At 40.9% G+C, this 18401-nt stretch overlaps 1 protein-coding gene and 1 pseudogene across 8 annotated transcripts in view; both read left to right on the top strand.

Moving 5' to 3' along the window:
• Palld (palladin, cytoskeletal associated protein) overlaps positions 1-18401 on the top strand; it is a 416234-nt gene that overhangs the window by 131659 nt on the left and 266174 nt on the right. Inside the window, exon 1 of one of the 8 annotated variants that reach the window (XM_023700097.1) lies at positions 10707-10757. The exons of 6 other annotated variants lie outside the window; for them this stretch is intronic. The gene's annotated coding sequence lies outside the window, so the exon portion shown is untranslated. Of the gene's footprint in view, positions 1-10706; positions 10758-18401 lie in introns of those variants that run through there. One more of the 8 variants, XM_023700096.1, reaches the window with a different exon arrangement.
• On the top strand, positions 13344-13698 carry LOC105743380 (annotated as a pseudogene).

The raw sequence follows: 18401 nt of genomic DNA, 5'->3' as shown, positions 1-18401 counted from the left end.
ACCCTGAACACTCTGTAGACCCGTCCCTAAAATACAAATAAATAAATAAATAAATCTACAAGAGATCTGTAGTTAGAATCTTTTACAGATATCTTACAAAGTAAGACGTGAAGCCTAGGAGAAAACTTTCTTGATTTGAAGCAGACTACTAGAGTGGCTGGAAGTCACATGAATTATAATTGAATTCCCAGAGATTGTAGATGAATCCCACATTCCAAATCTTTCACCTTCTTTTTTAAGTGCAGACATCATCCATGCAACAGGCTTGACTCTTCCTGCTCTTGCTTGGAAACATTCAGATAGTAGTAGTGAGACAGAAAGACAAAAGACACACTATGACAGGAAAGAACACTGTAGGAGGCAGTGTTTCCCCCAACCTTGGTCTTTGCTATCTTATGACACCCTAAAGACAATTTCCAAACTTAAGTCTACTGAGTAGTTCTCACATGTGTACCTTCCCTTCTCTGTAGCAGATGTGAAAGTGCTTTGAGAAGACAGCACAATATTTGGGGCTGAAAGGAAAAGGATGATTGAAGCCTTCTTAGAGACCAGCCTTAGAGCCTACAAATGCTGTCCATTATAAGACCTCAAGTTTTGTTGAAAGAAACAGTTAGCTGTTTTGTTATAATTACAGGCTATGGAAGAACTAATGTTAAGGAAGTTGTTGAAGGATCTCAGCGCATTAAGGCACATTCTACACCCCATCCTTAATTAGGTCAAGTTAAACTAAAAAGGAACAAAAGCCTGTTTTACTAACCACAGTGAAAGTATTGCTTTGGGCTGAAATTCATATCCTGATTGCATTGTCTGATTGAGGATAATATACTGGAAACAAGTTGAGTTATTTTTCTTTCTTTTGGTTTTGATATTTAACCCACAGAGAATTTGCAATCCAGGAACAGGCTTTGCTGTATTAAAGAGTTATCACAGCCAGATCTCCAGCATGTCCTTAAGATCTTGCTGCTGTTTATCCTGATGTAAAGTATATGGGAAAGGCACACCATCTATGACTTCTAGGACACATGTGCTAGTTATTACGACCAATGTGAATGTGTAGTTAGCCATTAATCAAGGCACCCAATGTATCCTGCCAATGTACTTTGAAACTTTATCTGCTGAAAACAAGAAATTCCCCTGCACTAGTGAACACTTGAAGAAAGCAGGCTCGTTAAGGAAATCTGAAGCAGCAGACTAGCACTACCACAGAGCTCACGACACAGATGGCAGGTGATCCACCCAACCCTGGGAAACACAAGCACAGTTCTCCACTTGAATTTCTCATAAAGACCTCCACTTTAATTATAATGGACAGCCTTTACTGAGCTATGATCAGAAGGCTCTTTGCATTTATTTTCTTCTTTAATCTAATAACCCTACAATGGAAGTAGTTATTATCCCCATTTCCTGATTAGGAAAATAAGCTTTGAAGAAGGCCCATAGTTCACCCTGGTTCATCCAAGGAGGAGGAAGTGACAGAGCTGGGGTACTAAGCCTGGTGCACCCGCCTCCAGAGCCTGTGTTTCCTGGACATCGCTCTTCTTTCCAAATTATTTGATGCCTCCAGAGAGGGAAATGGTAACATAATTAATCTCACTTGCTTCTGGTGACAGACAGGGGCTCTTTGATGCTGAAATCTTTCATTTATTAAGAGTTGATTTTGTCCCAAGGGTTTAATGGGCTATGTCTTTGAATCCACCCAGTGGAGAAAGGAAGTAGATTCTGGCACCCTTATCTTACTGGCAAACGATCTTATGTCCTCTTCTCCCACTCAGTATTGACCCTACTGGCCTATAAATTGACTTAGTTTCTATTTGACTGTGATAGGTAAGCAGGATCAGAAGGGCAGGTGATCCTTGTAAGAAAGAGGACAATAATTGGAGCCCAAAAGTGGAGTTCTAATCCTGGACACCATTGCTCTTGATAACCAGCTTCTTCTCCCCTGTACTTTATTTCTTTTTTGTATCTACAGTATCTCCTTTAATTAAAGTGGGGTGTCATCTCAAGTCTCATGAAAGGAGCATAAGTGTGGGGAGTGGACAGATCTCCAATTCTAGAGCTTGCAGTAAATATCAGTATTCAAATTACTTTCTGATTCTCAGTATCCCAATCTGAAAAATGGCTGCAATAGTGCCCACCTCTAAGTGCTGTAAAATGGAATGGGAGAACTCTTAAGGTGTACAGCCAGGAGGACCTGAGCTGTATTCCCAGTTGTACCTTCTAAGTGCTAATTGTGTCCCTCTTTTCACCTCTCTCCCCAGTCCCCTACATCAGTAGGATTCTACAGGGACTTGTGACCTGAGCCGTGCCACCCACTGTGCTCCTGACACCAGGAAACACTGAGTAGTGGTCCCTAGTTCATTTTAACCAAACTGATGGAGTGGAAATCCCTGTTCTAGTATCTCCTCTACAATCTCGCTACCTTAACTTCCCTGGGCCTTGGTCTTCTTTTTAAAAGAAAGAGATCTAACACTAGTACAGCTTTCCTACAGTTTTAAGGGGAATTGAATTAGTCAGTATATGAGAGGTGCTTAGAAAATGCTGGGTACAGGGTGGGCCCTCATTGCTTGTTAGATATTATTATTATTATTATTATTATTATTATTGTTGTTGTTATTGTTACTATCATTGCCTGTTGTTAGTTGCAAGCTTTATAACATAAGTGGATGTGGCAAGCCCTGCACACCGAGGCCTCCAAACACACTTTCTCGGGGTGAGTGCAGCTGCTCCCCGGGGCCCCATGCAAGGCTGAGCACTGACCACGGTCCCATTAGCACCTTCTCTAACCAGCTCAGGCACGGGGCTATAACGAGGGTTTCGGAAGCAACATATGGAAAAGTCTTTCAGTTGGCTCCTGGGAGAGGAAAAAGGCACTAACTAAATACAAGGAATTATTAAAACTAGGAGCCGGCCTCACAGGGATGCTGAGCTTTGTATGCGCTTTGCTTTTCTAAGAAGAAACAGAGGCAAGAAGCCAACTTCATCACCAGGTGCCAGAGTGGCCTGCTGGCTGTAGTTCAAGGGACAGTGACATGTCACCTAACCTAGGCAGCTCCCAGTCCAACCCTAGCCTCCCCATGACTGCAGACAAGGCAGCTTGCCATGAAGAAGGGCCAGAGTCCCAAGCCAGGGGTGGTGCCTGGCCCTGTCCCTCCTGTGTCTGCCTCCAAAGGTTCTCCTTCCAGAAGAGCTAGGAAGCAATCGGAACCCACCAAGTAGAACACTGAGGGTGAACTCCCACTGCTACCATGCATGTGTCTTAGGGGCCACCAGCAATCTGCTTCCACAGCAGGATTCTACCCTGAACTGGGCCAGCCCAGGGATCTGCTGCCAAGCCCTGACAAGTTTGTGGAGAGCTCACAGCTTTGTAATTTCTGTGATTTTGGAGCTATCAGACCATCAGTCCCTACTTCCAGATTTACCACCCACTCCTGAAACATTGCTCCCCCCAGAATCAATCCGAACACTAAAACCAAATATGTTTAAAGTAGTCTCCAGGTATCACTTGTGAACGGGAGGTGTATGGGAGGCATCCAAGAATGAATCAAGATCTGGCCCACAGCCACCTCACTGCTTGAGGCTGCTGGCTTCCCCTTGCTATCAGTGGCATAAGATTAATTTCCATGACTCCAAGCTGGGATTATAGAAATATTCTATTTCTCTTTGCCATGGGATAAATAGCATCACAGCCACAAAAATTTGTGTTATGACTTCTTAGATAAGAGTAATATCTATCAAAGTCTCATCATTTAAGAATATAGTACTTCATGACTCATAACTTTCATTTATATTTTTCTACTAGTATTGCAATTTTAATATATTGATAGCTACTCCGTACAATGGTATGACTAAATTAGATCTCACTCTTCAAAACTATCAAAGTTTTAAAACATTTATTGTAATAACATGTAAAATAAATGTTTACATGTTGGTGCTACAAATCCAAAACCTGTTCTCTCAACTTGCCTAACAAAAACAGTTTGGGAAAGAGAAACAACCAAACTGAAAAGTCTACCAATTGAAAGAAAGAAATGATAGCCCTTCTCTTCTTTTCCTCAGTCAGTCTCAGATGTAAAGATTAGAATTAAAATATTTTCTCTGATGGTTAAGATTGTACAAAATCCAGGATAATTTAGTTTCTCAGAACAATTTGGTGGAATATTAATTACCATACAAAATGTGTAAGACTCTCTAGCTTGTTTATTATAACAGAATAGCTTTTTTTTTTTTTTTTTTTTTAACCAGGGATTGAACTCAGGCTCTTGTACTTGCCAGGGAAGTGCTTATTCACTGAGCCATCTCCCCAGCCCAGAATAGCTTTTTCTTATTCAAGGTTTTTTTCTTCAGAGATCAAGATGATGAAAATATTTAAAGAAAATGATCTCTCAGGGCTGGGGAGATGGTCCAGAGGCACAAGCACCTGCCTGGCATGAGCAAGGTCCAAAGTTCAATCCCAGGCCCCACATGCCGTGCCTGCCCCAGAACTCTGGGTACACCAACCTGTCCCTGAAACTGGGCGTGGTGGTGTGTGCCTATAATCCCAGCACTCAGGAGGTTAAGACAGGAGGATTGCTGTGAGTTTGAGAACAACCTGGGGGCTATAAACATGAGCACAAGGCCAACCTAAATGGCATAGTGAGACCCTGTCTCAAAAAAAAGGAAAGAAAATGATCTAGGAAGAGAAATCATAAGCTTGGGCGTGACTGGACCTCTTATCCAAGTGCAGCAGGCATGTACACTCAAGAATATTTACACAAAATGCCCTGAAAGGTTTTTGGACCCACCCTCCCATGTAATCATTCCACAATAGTGCAGCCCTCCTGTTAAAGAGGGCCTGAGTACTCAACATTTTTTAAAGAGTTGCAGCCTTCCTTATTTATCCTCGTTGCATATTTGGAATGAGCCTGCATCGGTTCTCCTCCTTGCCTTGCCACGCCCATCCATCGGCCACGAGCCCTCTCCTTCCCCTGGTTGTCTGCTTCTGAGAAGGAACAAGCATTCTCCAGAGAGCTGCAGAGGCAGCTCGCGCCCAGGCACGGTAGAAACTCTTCTCTTCTGCCATCCGCGCTCTCGGCACAGCCCCTCTGATGGTCCCGACAAAGGAGAAGTCTAAACAGCTTGCAGCAGCTACTAGAGATCTATTCTCCATGTAACAGCACCCTCGGCTTTTCACTCTCCCCATATTCATTAGAAACAGCTGCCTTCCAGCTTAGAGAGAAGAAATTAGAAATCTGGTACAACAAAGGAAGTAAACAGGCCATCTCGCTGTAGAAGGGAACTTGAAATCTATATTAAGTCAGAAGTGAAAGTGTGGTTGTCTTTACCTATTTCTGAATGCTCTAAGGAAAAAAGAGTAGCAAATATCCTTTGTCTAGAAGGTCAGAGACTGACTGGCTAATTAGTCTTAGTTAATTGAAGGAGTAGAGGAACATCAGCGTCTATGTTCATTGTAAGAAATCTCTTTCCCCGGTACACTGTTGCCTGGAACGCCTGCATCCAGAGCCTCTACGTGACTATTCTTCATCATGATACACTGGTATGCTGTTATCTTTCTGTCCCTGTGAAATAATCTACTGTATTCCACAACTGCCCAACCTGACATAGCTCCAGGACCTCTGACTACGTTTGGTTTCTTCTTCATGGTGTTGCCCCAGGTGGAAGTAGTTTACTGGCATGGTAGTTGAGGTCTCTCTTATTATGTCTTTCCTTCTGCACTCAGCCCCACCAGAGGGACAGCAGCCTGTGAGGAGACCCCTTGTCATCTTCTGTCACACATCTATGTCTTCTTTTTGCTTCATCGTTAGTTTCTCTCTTCTCCCAGGAAGATTTTCAAGGTCCAGGTCCAAGGCTACCCGGCGAGGGAGCTCAGATGCATTTGACCCGTGTGAGGCTCATTTCATGGGTAGAAGGTATCCCGTTCTTGGGGTGACTCAACAGATCAAGCACTGTCCTGGTTGCTAAGGACACAACCCAGCATAGCCCTAACATGTCACATTCTACACCCCCTCATTTATGGTACACTGTGACATTTTTCACCTGTCATCCAAACCAAGAGATCATCTCTGACTGGTACGAATTTTTAAGCCTCCCTTTGCATTAGTAGGTACCATTTTAGGATTATGTACTTAGGTATATAGGAGGACACTGCACACTACCATTTGTCTGCTCCAGGTTGCTTCTTACTGTGACTGTTTTCAGAAAGCGTCCAGTGAAACACAGTAATGAGAAACTTCAGAGGCAGAGAAAAATGTTGCAAATATGTTAGTACAGTAAATACCGCAGGTCTAGTAGAGGTGCTGTCAGTATGAATGAGTAGAAACCACATTTAGTTACACACATCCAAAGCCAGAGATTTAATATTTTTTCTTCACCTGCACAATGCCCTCTTCTCTTAGCGTGTGTAAGAAACTCCAGAGCTAACTAACATGCACACCAAACGTTAGACACGTATCACCTCCGCTTCTCCTCAAAGCAACCTCAGGAATTAGGTACAGACAAAATTGTATTAGGAGATTAAAATAGGTAATATATGATAAAAATGATAACCCAAAGTCTTTCAATCAAACGATTAATTGTTCTAAAGAGTTTGTGCTTCTTTTCAACCTTTAAAATGCTGCGTATATTGGACATTTTGACACTTTTTCTTTAGGTTTCCTTTCTGTGCATTTTTAAGTGCAAATGTGTACTTCTACTTGCTTGTAGTTTTAAAAATATCAGATGATGAAAACTACCAAGCAAAGAGCTGAGCCTCAAGTCTCTTAGGACAACTTAAAAAGTTATATACTTCTTGCATGAACTTCAAATTTGTTTCATTCTATACTATTTTACTACATGATGCTTTTTTTTTTCAATGCCAGGAAATGAACTCAGGACCTCAAGCTTGCCAGGCAGATGCCTATGCCGCTGAGCTATACCCTCGGCCCCCGTGATGCATATTTTGATAGCTTTCATAGAACTTATTTTGGCACTACTGGGGAGTGAACCCAGGGTCTTTTCCTTGAGGTACATCCTCATGCCCTCTTTTTTATTTTTGTACTTTTGAGGCAGGGTCTCACCAAGCTGCTGAGTTGTCCAGGTAGAGTTCAAACTTATGACCCGACCTCCCCGCCTCAGCCTTTCAGAACAGAGATTACTGGAATGCACCCCCATATGCAGCTTAATATTATTTTCAAGGGTTGTACAGTATTTCATTGTGTGACATATCATAGCTGAATTACCATTTATGCTTTAATGGAGATTTATTGTGAAGTGAATGTTTTACTATGTTTTTTTTTAAGTGCTAAAATTATCATGTTTCTCTGTTATGTCTTTGTAACCTTAGGTGGATATATCAAACCTTAACTTCCTAGAAATGAAACTGCTGAGTCTTACACACATGCATTCTAAATGTTAATACTGCCAAATTCTCTTCTTCAGGGTTTATACCAATTTGTAGTCTCATATTAGTTATAGCAATTTTCTATCAATGAGTGTAAGCTTGTATTTAAAAGGCATTCCTTTTCCTTTTTGAAAATGCATCATTCCCAATAGAAAAACTCCTGCACACCAGCCCTCCCCCACTTCCACAAGACTCCCACAAGTGCTGCATGTGTCATGTTTGTACAGCAGTACTGAAAAGCCCGGCTGTGCTTTCCGAACATCCTCTTCTTGCCTCCCGTATGCAAAGAGTGTGCATTCTGATGATACTATTCGCCAAAGATAAAAAATATATACTACAAATGGCTTTCTGAAGATTGAGTGATACAGTCCAAACTTTCAAAAATCAGATTCTGCCCAGCGGGAGTGGGGAAGGGTGAGGGAAGGCCTGTTTATGGGATCATGACTTAACTTAGCTAATTGCGATTCTAAGATTGATGCAAGGACGCTAAGGGTTCAAGGATGAAGTCAATTTTTCCTTAAGTTAGAAATAAATCTATAAATTCTGTTTCTACGAATTGCTGAAAAATTATTGTGCAGGGATCAATAAATCACTTCAAAAGCAGTGTTAGAAGACCATTCCATCTCCTCAGTGTACCAGTTTCAATAACATTATTAGGCTCCAGCGTATTGGGCAAACTCATTTATTTCAACTTTTAGCATTGCAGTAAATGACCTGGCAACAGATTTAACATTTTCTTTGTAATGTCTAACTTTAACTCTTTATTCGTTAGCCAGAAAATCTCTAATCCCACCAGAATTATAGAACCATTAAGGTCCTTAGTTCTTAAGTCACTTAGAAATCATGAGACGCTTTACAGGAAGAAGAGTGGGGAGGAGGGAACCATACTTCTCAATGACGTAAGGCTAAATTAGAAAAATGAGATGTCATGTTTATTCATCATTTTATGGTCTATGTGCTTGAGAAAAACTATGTTTGTTCTCCACAGGAGTCGCTTGCAAACAAAAATGAATAGCTAAAAGGGTGACTCTGTGTCATGAGCTATGGGATTGTTTTTCCTTTCTTATTTTCTTTCTATTTCTCAGCCCTTAGAATAGATGATACTTGGTGGGGAAGAGGCAGATACAATATTCCACACCCTTTCTGGAGGCCAGGATCCAAGGGGTAGGTGTGAGGAGGCAGCTTCACACACAGTGTGACCACAACAGCAGGCTCCTCAGGTAGAGAAAAGGACTTTTCTACCTACGACATTTTTGTAGGCATGCCACTCCCAAGGAAAAAAAAACAAAACTAAGACTCTTATTTTTTTTGGTGGGAAGTATGAGATTTTTCCTCAAAAAGAATGTTGAAAAATCAGAAGCATATTTTAAAAAATTTGGAGGAAAAGGTAGGAATATAGGAAGCTGTTAAAATACATGTATAAAATAAATTTCATGAAAATTATAATCCAGTTTAATAGTACCATTTTTTTGAATCTCTCATATTTTCAGGTGGCCTTTTAAAAAATTGAATTACACCTCTCCACTGGATTTGAATTTAGCGTATGATTTTTCTAATACAAATAATTATAAACTTAGAGGTTCTTTGTCAATGAAATAAAGCTACACACTATTTGCAAATAGGGAATCATTGTAGCGATTGTGTGTGTGTGTGTGTGTGTGTGTGTGTGTGTAGTGAATGTGAGTCCCATTTAACAGCTAATACATTCCTAATAATCTATCCTAATTAATAAGGCCTGGAAATCTCATGGGCTATCTTAAATAGGCTAAGTCAGTAAGCACATGGCATTAAGAGGATTATGCCAGCCTTTGTTCAACCCCAGGCTTTTAAACTAAGCTTCTTCCCAGTCCTCCCTATTTATGTATGTATGTATGTATTTATTTATTTATTTTGTGACAAGGCCTTACTAAATTGCTCAAGTTGGGCTTGAACTTGTGGTCCTTCTGCCTCAGCCTCCCAAACTGTTGGATCACAGGTGTAAACCACCACCACTGGCTCCAATGCTGCCATTCTTCATATTCAGCATAGTTGACACTAGCTGTGTCATCCCATTTGTGCATATTGTCCATGAACTATTCACTGAAAGAGAAATGCTAGCACCAGTCATCGTAGTCTCCTAGTCATCCATCCAGTTCTCGAATTCTTTCTACAATAATCCTGCCAATAGCTCCTCTATAGTCAATAACGCTATGACAGGAAAACCACTCATTCATTCCAGTCAGTTCCACATGGGAGCATACAGCATACTTTCATACACAGATACATATACACAAAACCTAAGGGAATTTTTTTTGTGGGGGTGGGGAGGGGATTTTTTAGATCGGAGTAAACTTTGGACCAATGGAACATTAAGAACTATAGGGAAACTATGGTCATTCTTGCCCATAAGAACTGGGAAAAGGCCTGTGCATAAACCAACATTCACATATAGCATAGACTCTTCCACCTCTCTCTAGTACCATTTTTAAAATTTTCCCCATCATGTATAAATTGCCAGGATGAGGACGTAGTGAGGAAGCGCAATGTGGCTGAGTCTCAGATCATATTATCTAAATGTTCTAACAGACTCATCTGTTGATAAAGTCAAATCCTGATCCACAAGACAAACTGAGAGGATTACATTGTTTTCTGTTCTCAGAGTGAACATGTAGTCATTATCATTGGTGCCGCTTTATCATACAGAAATTACAAAACAGAAATACGCACATTTGTATTGTCTATCAAGCAAAGGAACTCATAATTTCTTTGTAGTTACTGAACATATGCCAAGGCGCTTTCTCTTAATGCCTCCCCCTCCCTCACATTCCATAATAGTTTTAGAGATTTAGGGGAGTTCTGGAAGGGGTTTTTTTTGGTTGTTTGTTTTTCTCTTTGGCCAAGCTGGCAAGCGTTTCTGCGGCCAGTTTGCCGAAGTTGTGTACTTGTGTACGGTGAGACACAGTAGCTTCAGGGTATGCAGGATGTAAGTACTAGGCTTGGACTGTAGCCAGGCTGGGGGCAGGGAGGTCCTCTAACTGCAATCAAAAGGGAGCAGGATTTTATCAGGACATAACGCAAGTCATACTTTTCAAAGAAAAAGATGTAAGTCTGGGTCTGGTCTTAACATCCGTGCTCACAATGCTGACCAATGTTCCAGTCTACTGGAATAAAATGGCAGCCTTAGGTGACATGCTCTGCAAAGTCCACTGAATGAAACATGCCATTTTATCCGTTGCTTCAATAGCCAAATAAAACAAGGTGTAATTAGTCCTCACTTCCTGCTCCCGCTCTTGCAACTGGCCCCTCCCTGCTCCAGCAGTAGCTGCAGACACACACCGGGAGCTCGGCAGGAGCACTGGAGACAGCTTCTTGGAAAATGGCTCTCTTTTCTCCACATTTCCAAGTATGTATTTGATCCAAGTGGTTGGGAGGAGGATGCAGGCATGATTGAAAGAATTACCTGTGCTTTTAGTATCAGAAAAGTGGCTGCAAAGCAGCATTTGCCAGGCGTTGGAGATATCAGGACCTTGATTCAAGGAGTATGTCAGATGTTAAATCTAGGTAGGTGTGTATATAGGTATATGGGGTGTGTGAGTGTGTGTGTGTGTGTGTGTGTGTGGCCACATTTTTTTATACAGACATTTACTATTTTGACTAGAACAATTGCTTCAGAGCCCATGCATGTTACCTGTTAGTGATAGAATTCCTTCCACGTCTAACTTTTCATTCTTGAGTGAAAAGCAGTGTCTTCTCAGTGGCTCTTTCATTTAGTAGAGCTCTCCTTGGAGAGCTGAACTTCAGCTGTGAGCTTCTGGAAAGAACCCAAAGCAGAACCAAGGGAAATATACTCGGGAAAGAAGGTGGCTTTGAACGGGGTTCACTAAGAAAAGCTTTAACTTAAAAAAAAAAAAAAAGGAAAAATCTTCCAGTGTAGCTCAGCGGAAGGGCACTTGCCCAGCCTGGGCTTAATTCCACCACCACTAAAAAAAATAAATAAATAAAAAGTGTCTTCAGTACAGTTGTACCGATGACTGACTGACAGGGCTGGTTTCTAGGTTGGCTTCAGATTCACTCACCCCTGATTAAGGGCTTGCTTGGTGGCTCCTCTGAGTCCACGCTAGCCACATCTGACCTTCATCCAACTAGAGCAGAGCTGGAAAGCTGTGCAAGGAGCCTGGGCTCTTCCTATGGTTTTGACAGGATGGCCACAACCCAAGTCGCTAAACCTGGTGGAGCTGACAAAGCCTCAGCAGACTCAGTTGGAGAAGGTCAGAAAGACAGAGGAAAAAGAAACAAGACCCTTTTGCATTGAAAAGCCTCAGCTCTTTCAGGAAGAAGTGTATTTGCCCTTCTCTGTTTCTGTCCTAGTGAGACTCTTCATCCCTTGCTGCCAGTCAGGAGTAGCCATAGCTCCCGTAGGACAAGCAACTGAGGGGCTAAGGAAGGAGGGAAATCTAAGTGAAGTCTCCTATACTTTGACTTTGGAAAAAGATGTTCTACTGCTGAGGAAGAAGTTGTTTTTAATGTCACTGCCTGGCACATGCACGGAACTGCTGGGTTTTCTGGGAGTCCAGATAGGAACTATTTTACGTGAGTTGCTGTAATTCCAGAGATAAAGATACCAGGAAGAACTGCTGTCCCTTTCCCAAGTTTGGCCTTAGGCTCTGTGGGTTTCATAATTCTGAGGTAATCATTGTATTTCAATGGCCAAATTCCAAGAGCATAGAAGATTGACAGCATTGTCTAATAAAACATCTCCCATATTTTATCCCCTTTGGAATGCAATCCAAGTTACAACAATAGCTAATAATTACCTGCCACAGCTAGAGCAACAAAATAGCTGAATGTGCACCTCTAGTTGTTTTATGTGTGTGATTTCCCATTCTCAGGCTCTGTCTATAATCCGTTCTTCCCCCCAGTGCTTGGAGGGCTTGGAAGCATTCAGTACAAATTATCACACTAGGGGTAACTTTGAAGTGTGACTTGTCAGGTCATGCTGACTTACTTTTGTGCTTGCATAGAGAATTGATGAGGATGAGCCAATTTATTTATTTTATTTTTTTTTTTAGCTAACAGGTGTAGCTAGAGAATTTGAGTGGATATAGGGGATGGGAACACTTGCTTTTTTTGTCTCATACACTGTAAAGGTTTTTCCACTCATGGGCATGGATCTCACTTGCAGAGGCAACATAGTCTATCAAGCTAAAATGACATTTTCAAGTTACTCTTGCAGTGAGCTCGCAGGACAACTGCTCCTTCTGATTTTCCTGAGCTGTGATTATCTATTCTTGTTAATTGTTCCCATCTACCTATTTGATCTCAGAAGCATCACAGCTTGAATGGTATGTTGCATGTTCACTCTGAGCACTTTCCAAGGTGTGAGCCGGAGGTGGATACTGTTTGCATGTGCCATGGCAAAACAGCAACTTAGAGCCAACAGTTGAGGGTAAATAGAAGGAAATCACATTGACTTTTAATATTTAAGCATAGAGGGGCTGGTGAGATGGCTCAGTGGTCTAAAGCACCTACTTAGAACAAGCTTAGCAAAGCACAGGGACCGCGGTTCAATCCCCCAGCACCACATGCCAGCCAGCCCCGCCCCCTGGTGGGCTGAGCTGGCCACACACACACACACACACACACACACTAAATAAATAAATAAATAAATAAACTTTAAAAAAATATTTAAGCATAGATTGTCAGAAGAGGCATGGAAAATGTTTTAATTCAGGTGCCAACTCTACTCCATTAGTAGTGGCTATCTATAGCTCCAGCAAAAATCTGAAACCAAGTTTAGGGCCAATGGGAAAGAGAGCTCACCCAATTATTGTTGTATGTCATGAGTACTGAAAAAGGCAGTTGAAAAATGCATACTAGATACATATCATTATCAGACAGATGGGAGCTCAATAATAAATTCAACTCAGTGCTTTCCAAAATGTGCTCCAAAGTAACCTGTTATTCTGAAGTGGCAGCCTGGGAAGGAGACAAGGGCACTTCTGTGTGACTTCATGCCTTTCTTTGATGTGCAGAAAAGACTGGGCATTAGTTTAGATCATCACATGATGATCCTAAGTTCTGAACAGCCCTACAAAATTGCTTCTCGATGCCATGCTTTTGAGAAAGCATGGCTAGAGTGTGCACGTGGAATCGGTGCTACCCAGGAGAATAGAGTGCAAGGTAGAATATGATGCTTTGGTAGAGCATTTACTTCAGCAGAAAATGATGCAGTGCATGAATGCCATCAAGAAGCAGCGGGATAAGCTAATAAAGGAAGGACGTGCGCGCCTCCTCCTCACCACTTGGGCAGGGAGGAGCCAGCCCCTGAGCCGGGCCGCTGCTAGTGGCCGGAGGTTGAGCTTCATGCTCTTTTCCACTGCAGTGATTGTTTACTGAAAAACCTCTGTCAAATGTGTAAAAATAAAGGAATATTATGTCCAAAAAAAAAAAAAGTGCTCCAGGTGGGTTGGGGAGATGGCTCAGTGGAATAAGTGCTTGCCTGGCAAGTGCAAGGTCCTGAGTTCAATCCCTGGTGCAAAAAAATGTGCTCCACATAGCATTGATCTTTCAACATGATTCTCACACTATACCTTCCTTGGACAAGATTGAGAGCAAGGCCTGCCGCATTTCTGTCCTAGAAACCCGATATATGTTGGAACGATCAAAGCTCTAAAAAGTTTGCAGTAAAGACAAATATTTACCTTTGTTTAACCTAATGTTTTGTAAACCAGTTTGACCACAGAAATCATTTCAGTATTATCTGTCAACTTGCTGCAGAACTAGTTTCTGGGGACACATTTGAGCAAACACTAGTCTAGATCGTTTCTTGCATTTCACAAACAAGGAAATTCCAGCCCCACATGAGAGAATGGTGGACTAGATTCACTGTGGCTGGGCTGTGGATCCAGCCAAAGGAGAACCCTGGCTACTGCCTCCCAGCACTAGCTCCTTTGTAGTGCATCACTCTGGAAAATTCTAGAAGCACTCTCAGATTTGAACAGCTTCTGGCAGCATAAATATTTAGTGTAGTTCCATTTGTGTGTTTTTATAGTTCTGTAAGGATTATGATTAGGTATCTGCATGCCTATAAGGTCCAATCACAAAGTTACCATTCACGGTCAAATTTTATCTCACAAATGAGATAAAATCATTTGTAAAGTTTAATTTTATTTGAACTAGCCCAACCTGTTTTCTCTTTCTTTGTTAGGAGATAAAGTGATTATTGGGCAAAAAATCTTTAGACGTAAGCATGGTTTGGGTTTAGCATCTATTTTATCATTTTTGGGGCTTTGAATTTCAAAAAGCCAGTCTATTTATGGGTCTCCTTTGGATCATAAGGTTAAAGTACATCTGCTGTCCACACAAATTTAGCTATTGGCCTTCAAGCGAAGCAGCCATGAAATTATAGCTCCAGTAAATTTAGACAGGGACTAATTTCACTTCAGTCTGCCTATAAATCCACATGGCAGAATAAACAATGTTTGTTTTGTGGTTAATGGGAACACATGTAAAAAATTAAGAAATCTTTGGTGACATGACAAAAAATACTCCATAAAAATTAATTGATGTTTAATTGGGGATGTCTGAAATGCAATACTTACACATGGCCTCCCGCCGCATTTAGACATAAACAAAACTCATGTGGGGCCTCACTTGCCAACTCCATCTTGGTGGCTTTCCAGCCTGGGGCAGAGCCCTTCCATTCCTGTAGGAGAGACAAACACCTGGAACATATAACCGCTGAACCACTGATCTCTCTGGGGTTTTTCCTACTCTTTATCTCCCTTATAATGGCATTCAACAAACTAGTTCCTTTAGATTTCTTGTAGCCCACAAAGCCATGGGGCTCTGTACTTTAGGAGGGTGGGAAGCTAGAGTTTTAATTTACCATTCTGCAATTATCCTTGACACCTCTTTGAAGATAATTTCTCCAGGAAGTAAAATCAGTGAAGTTGGGAAGAAAAAGAGTAGACATCATTCAATGTAACTTTGTTTCTCCAGGAGCACGAAGAAACTGACTTAGAAAATGAAAACTCACTATCTTTAAAGGTTTTCACTTAATAAGCACATTATTGTTTCCATTAAATGGCTTCCAACATTTACTATTTTTCTTTGCAGAGTTAGTATTAGCCAAGATTCATTGATGAAGACTTATAAATTTTACAAGTCAGATTTGTTTCATTTTAAAAGCCACATGTTTAAAATACAAGTGCACAGAAAATTGCCATAATACATAGTTGTGGTTCAATAAAATAAAAATTGCCAAAACAGACTGCCATTCATAAAATGTATATGTCTTGCTAAATGGTAGTATTAGAATAACATTACCACTTAACTCATAAGCCAAGCAATGCCATCTGTGATTTTAAAAACATAAACTATTCGTAGACTTTACTGGAAAGTGTATGTTACACTTTGCCAGTGTATTTGTTGGTTCCTGTCATTTATCAGTGAAATTTATTCTCATAAAAGTCAACATTCACAACCTATCTTGGAAAATTAGAGTGTTCTGAGCATTCCCAGATGGATATCCCAGCTCTAGTATACAGTTTCGAGTCCTGCTCATTGACAAGAGAAAAGGAAGGCTATTCAGGGAGGTAAATTTCTTGGCATTTTTTTATACTGACCCAGAATGAGTATGGTGGGGAGTATGGGGGAACAGCCATTTGCTTAGAAGCAGCCACCATCTCCTCCTGACTTCAGTTATTTGCCTGACCCCCCTTGTTCTCTATACTAGCAGCCCCAGGACCACAGACAGATGCAGTCCTCGCTTCTAAAACCAGTACTCAGCAGTTCCTTTAACCTCACCTTGAAATGTAGAAAGTGAACAATTAAATATGGAACTGTTCTGTGTAAAACACCTTCTTGGATTTCAGCTCACCCGCATCCTGCTGGTGCCATGGCAGAATCCTTGGAGTTTTTGGCACCCTGTCATTTCTAGCTGGAATGTTTAGAAGATCCTGGGGAGAGTCATGTAACCTGAAAAAAAAAAAAATTATACACATATTTGATTTAAAATCCCAACACAAAATTGAATAAAAAGTCCTTCAAACAGAGCTTTAAATACCACAATCCCTCTTTCTTTGTTTGATACTCCTTTTTGAATAAAAAAGGAAAATTCAAATCTTACTAAGTCCATCAACATTATTCTCTCTCCAATGAATAAATTTCAACCTAAGCATTCTTTCCAAAGAAAATTTAAATCGGTAAGCATAAAATCATAATTGAGATATCAAAAGATTTCGTGTTTCCAGGGATAGAAGAACCTGAATTCATTGCATGCATTGTATCCATTGTTTTCTTATGCCTATTGTAGGATTTTTATCCCCCTTATCCCCTAATACCAGCATCATGCAATAATTTCTATAAAATCCCTTACTGAATGTATAAATAATTGATTGGTGAATAAATGAATGGATGAACAAATATGACTGTAGCTCCTTACCCTTTACATTTCATTTCTAATTAGCACAAAGTTATTTTCATACCCTGCTCATGGCCTTGAAATCTGACTGCCAGTCCCAACTGGTTTCCTCCTACATTAGCATCTCTTAATTCTTTTGAGGGGGGATTTACCAAGCACACCAATTTTTCAAGATTTGCTTCTCCAGTTTCCCTGAGCTCCCTGTTATGAAGTGACTACATAGTTGCTTAGCAGTTGCACCAGAGATTAAGAAAAGAGGAATCAGTAAACTTTGTTAGAACACGTTTGTATCCACAGTAGAGAACCTGATGAAAGACAGAGCCAAAAGCATCAAGAACATGGACTTTTCAAGATTATCTAGATTTAATTGTCCACATTCTTTTTCATTCCTATAGATAAATGAGTTACCTATATGTAAAAATATGACAATGACTTCACAACATTGTAGTGAAAGCCGAAAAAGATTTTATATGTGCAAATTGCACAACATTGACGTGTTAACTTTCATTTGAATTTCTACAAATCCTTAAGAACCATGACTGTTTCCAAATATGATATCATCTCTTCATCTCAAGGAGGAGAATGTAGATACATGTTTTAATACTGTCTTGGTGCTGCTAGGGATTGAACCCAGGCCCTTGCCCATGCTAAGTAAGTGCTTTGTCGCTGAGCCATATCTGCAGCCCTATTTTAACAATTTTGTAGTAGCAAGTTCAAAGCATGATTCAAGTTGCCATGTATTTGAGATTCATAAGATTTCGTTTTCCAATGTGCTATCCAGTGTACTATTTATTCACTAAGTGGCTTTCAGGTATGAAAGCTGGGATAAGCAACGGTCCAGGAGTGACCTTCAGCAGAATTCTGCTTTAGTGGACTCTGTTAGCCACATGACAAGCTTCCGCACACACTTCCCTCTCAATCACCTTCTCTTCACTCTTACCCCATTGTAAATAGAAAGGACTTTGAAGCTGCGGAGGGAAGAGAAGCTGTACGTTCTAGCAACAGACCTAACTGAGGGTGACAAGCGTGTTTCATTTCTGATGTCAACTTTAGTCGCTTGATAGTTTCTCTAAACAGCTATGCTGAAGCTTCTGAGAGATTCCATTTTACCAGCAAAGGACATTCTGACCACAGAGGGATAGGATGGTATTGCTACCTGTGTCGTTCGCTCACTAAGCCTATTCTTTGTCCTATTTGGTATGCTTTACAGATCTTCTCACTATACCAGTACTGTTTTTCTTAAGCTACACTAGCAGTAAGAATTTAATGTGGGCAGTATTTCAGGAGGTCAAAATTTAATCAACAGACCTGACTTCTAGCTCTTCTCTTAAGAATGCTAAATGCTTTGGCTCCTTTACCTAAAAGCTGTTAGAATTACAACCTTTAAGAAATTTCACAGCACCTTACAGTGGCACATGCCTGTAATACCAGCACTTGGGAGGCTGAGGCAGGAGACTACAGGAAGTTCAAGGTCAGCCTGGGTTACAAAGTAAGTTCAAGGTCAGCCTTAGCTGGAGGGGGGGGGGAGAGAGAGAGAGAGAGAGAGAGAGAGAGAGAGAGAGAGAGAGAGAACAGCTGTCAGGACAAACACCCTGGCTTCAATTTCCAGTATTGAAACAACAC

The sequence above is a fragment of the Octodon degus genome, unplaced genomic scaffold (genome assembly GCF_000260255.1).
Source record: "Octodon degus isolate 3935 unplaced genomic scaffold, OctDeg1.0 scaffold00121, whole genome shotgun sequence".
NCBI classification, from domain to species: Eukaryota; Metazoa; Chordata; class Mammalia; order Rodentia; family Octodontidae; genus Octodon; species Octodon degus.
Note: the sequence above shows the minus strand (reverse complement) of the source record. Positions and strands in the feature narration are given on the sequence as shown.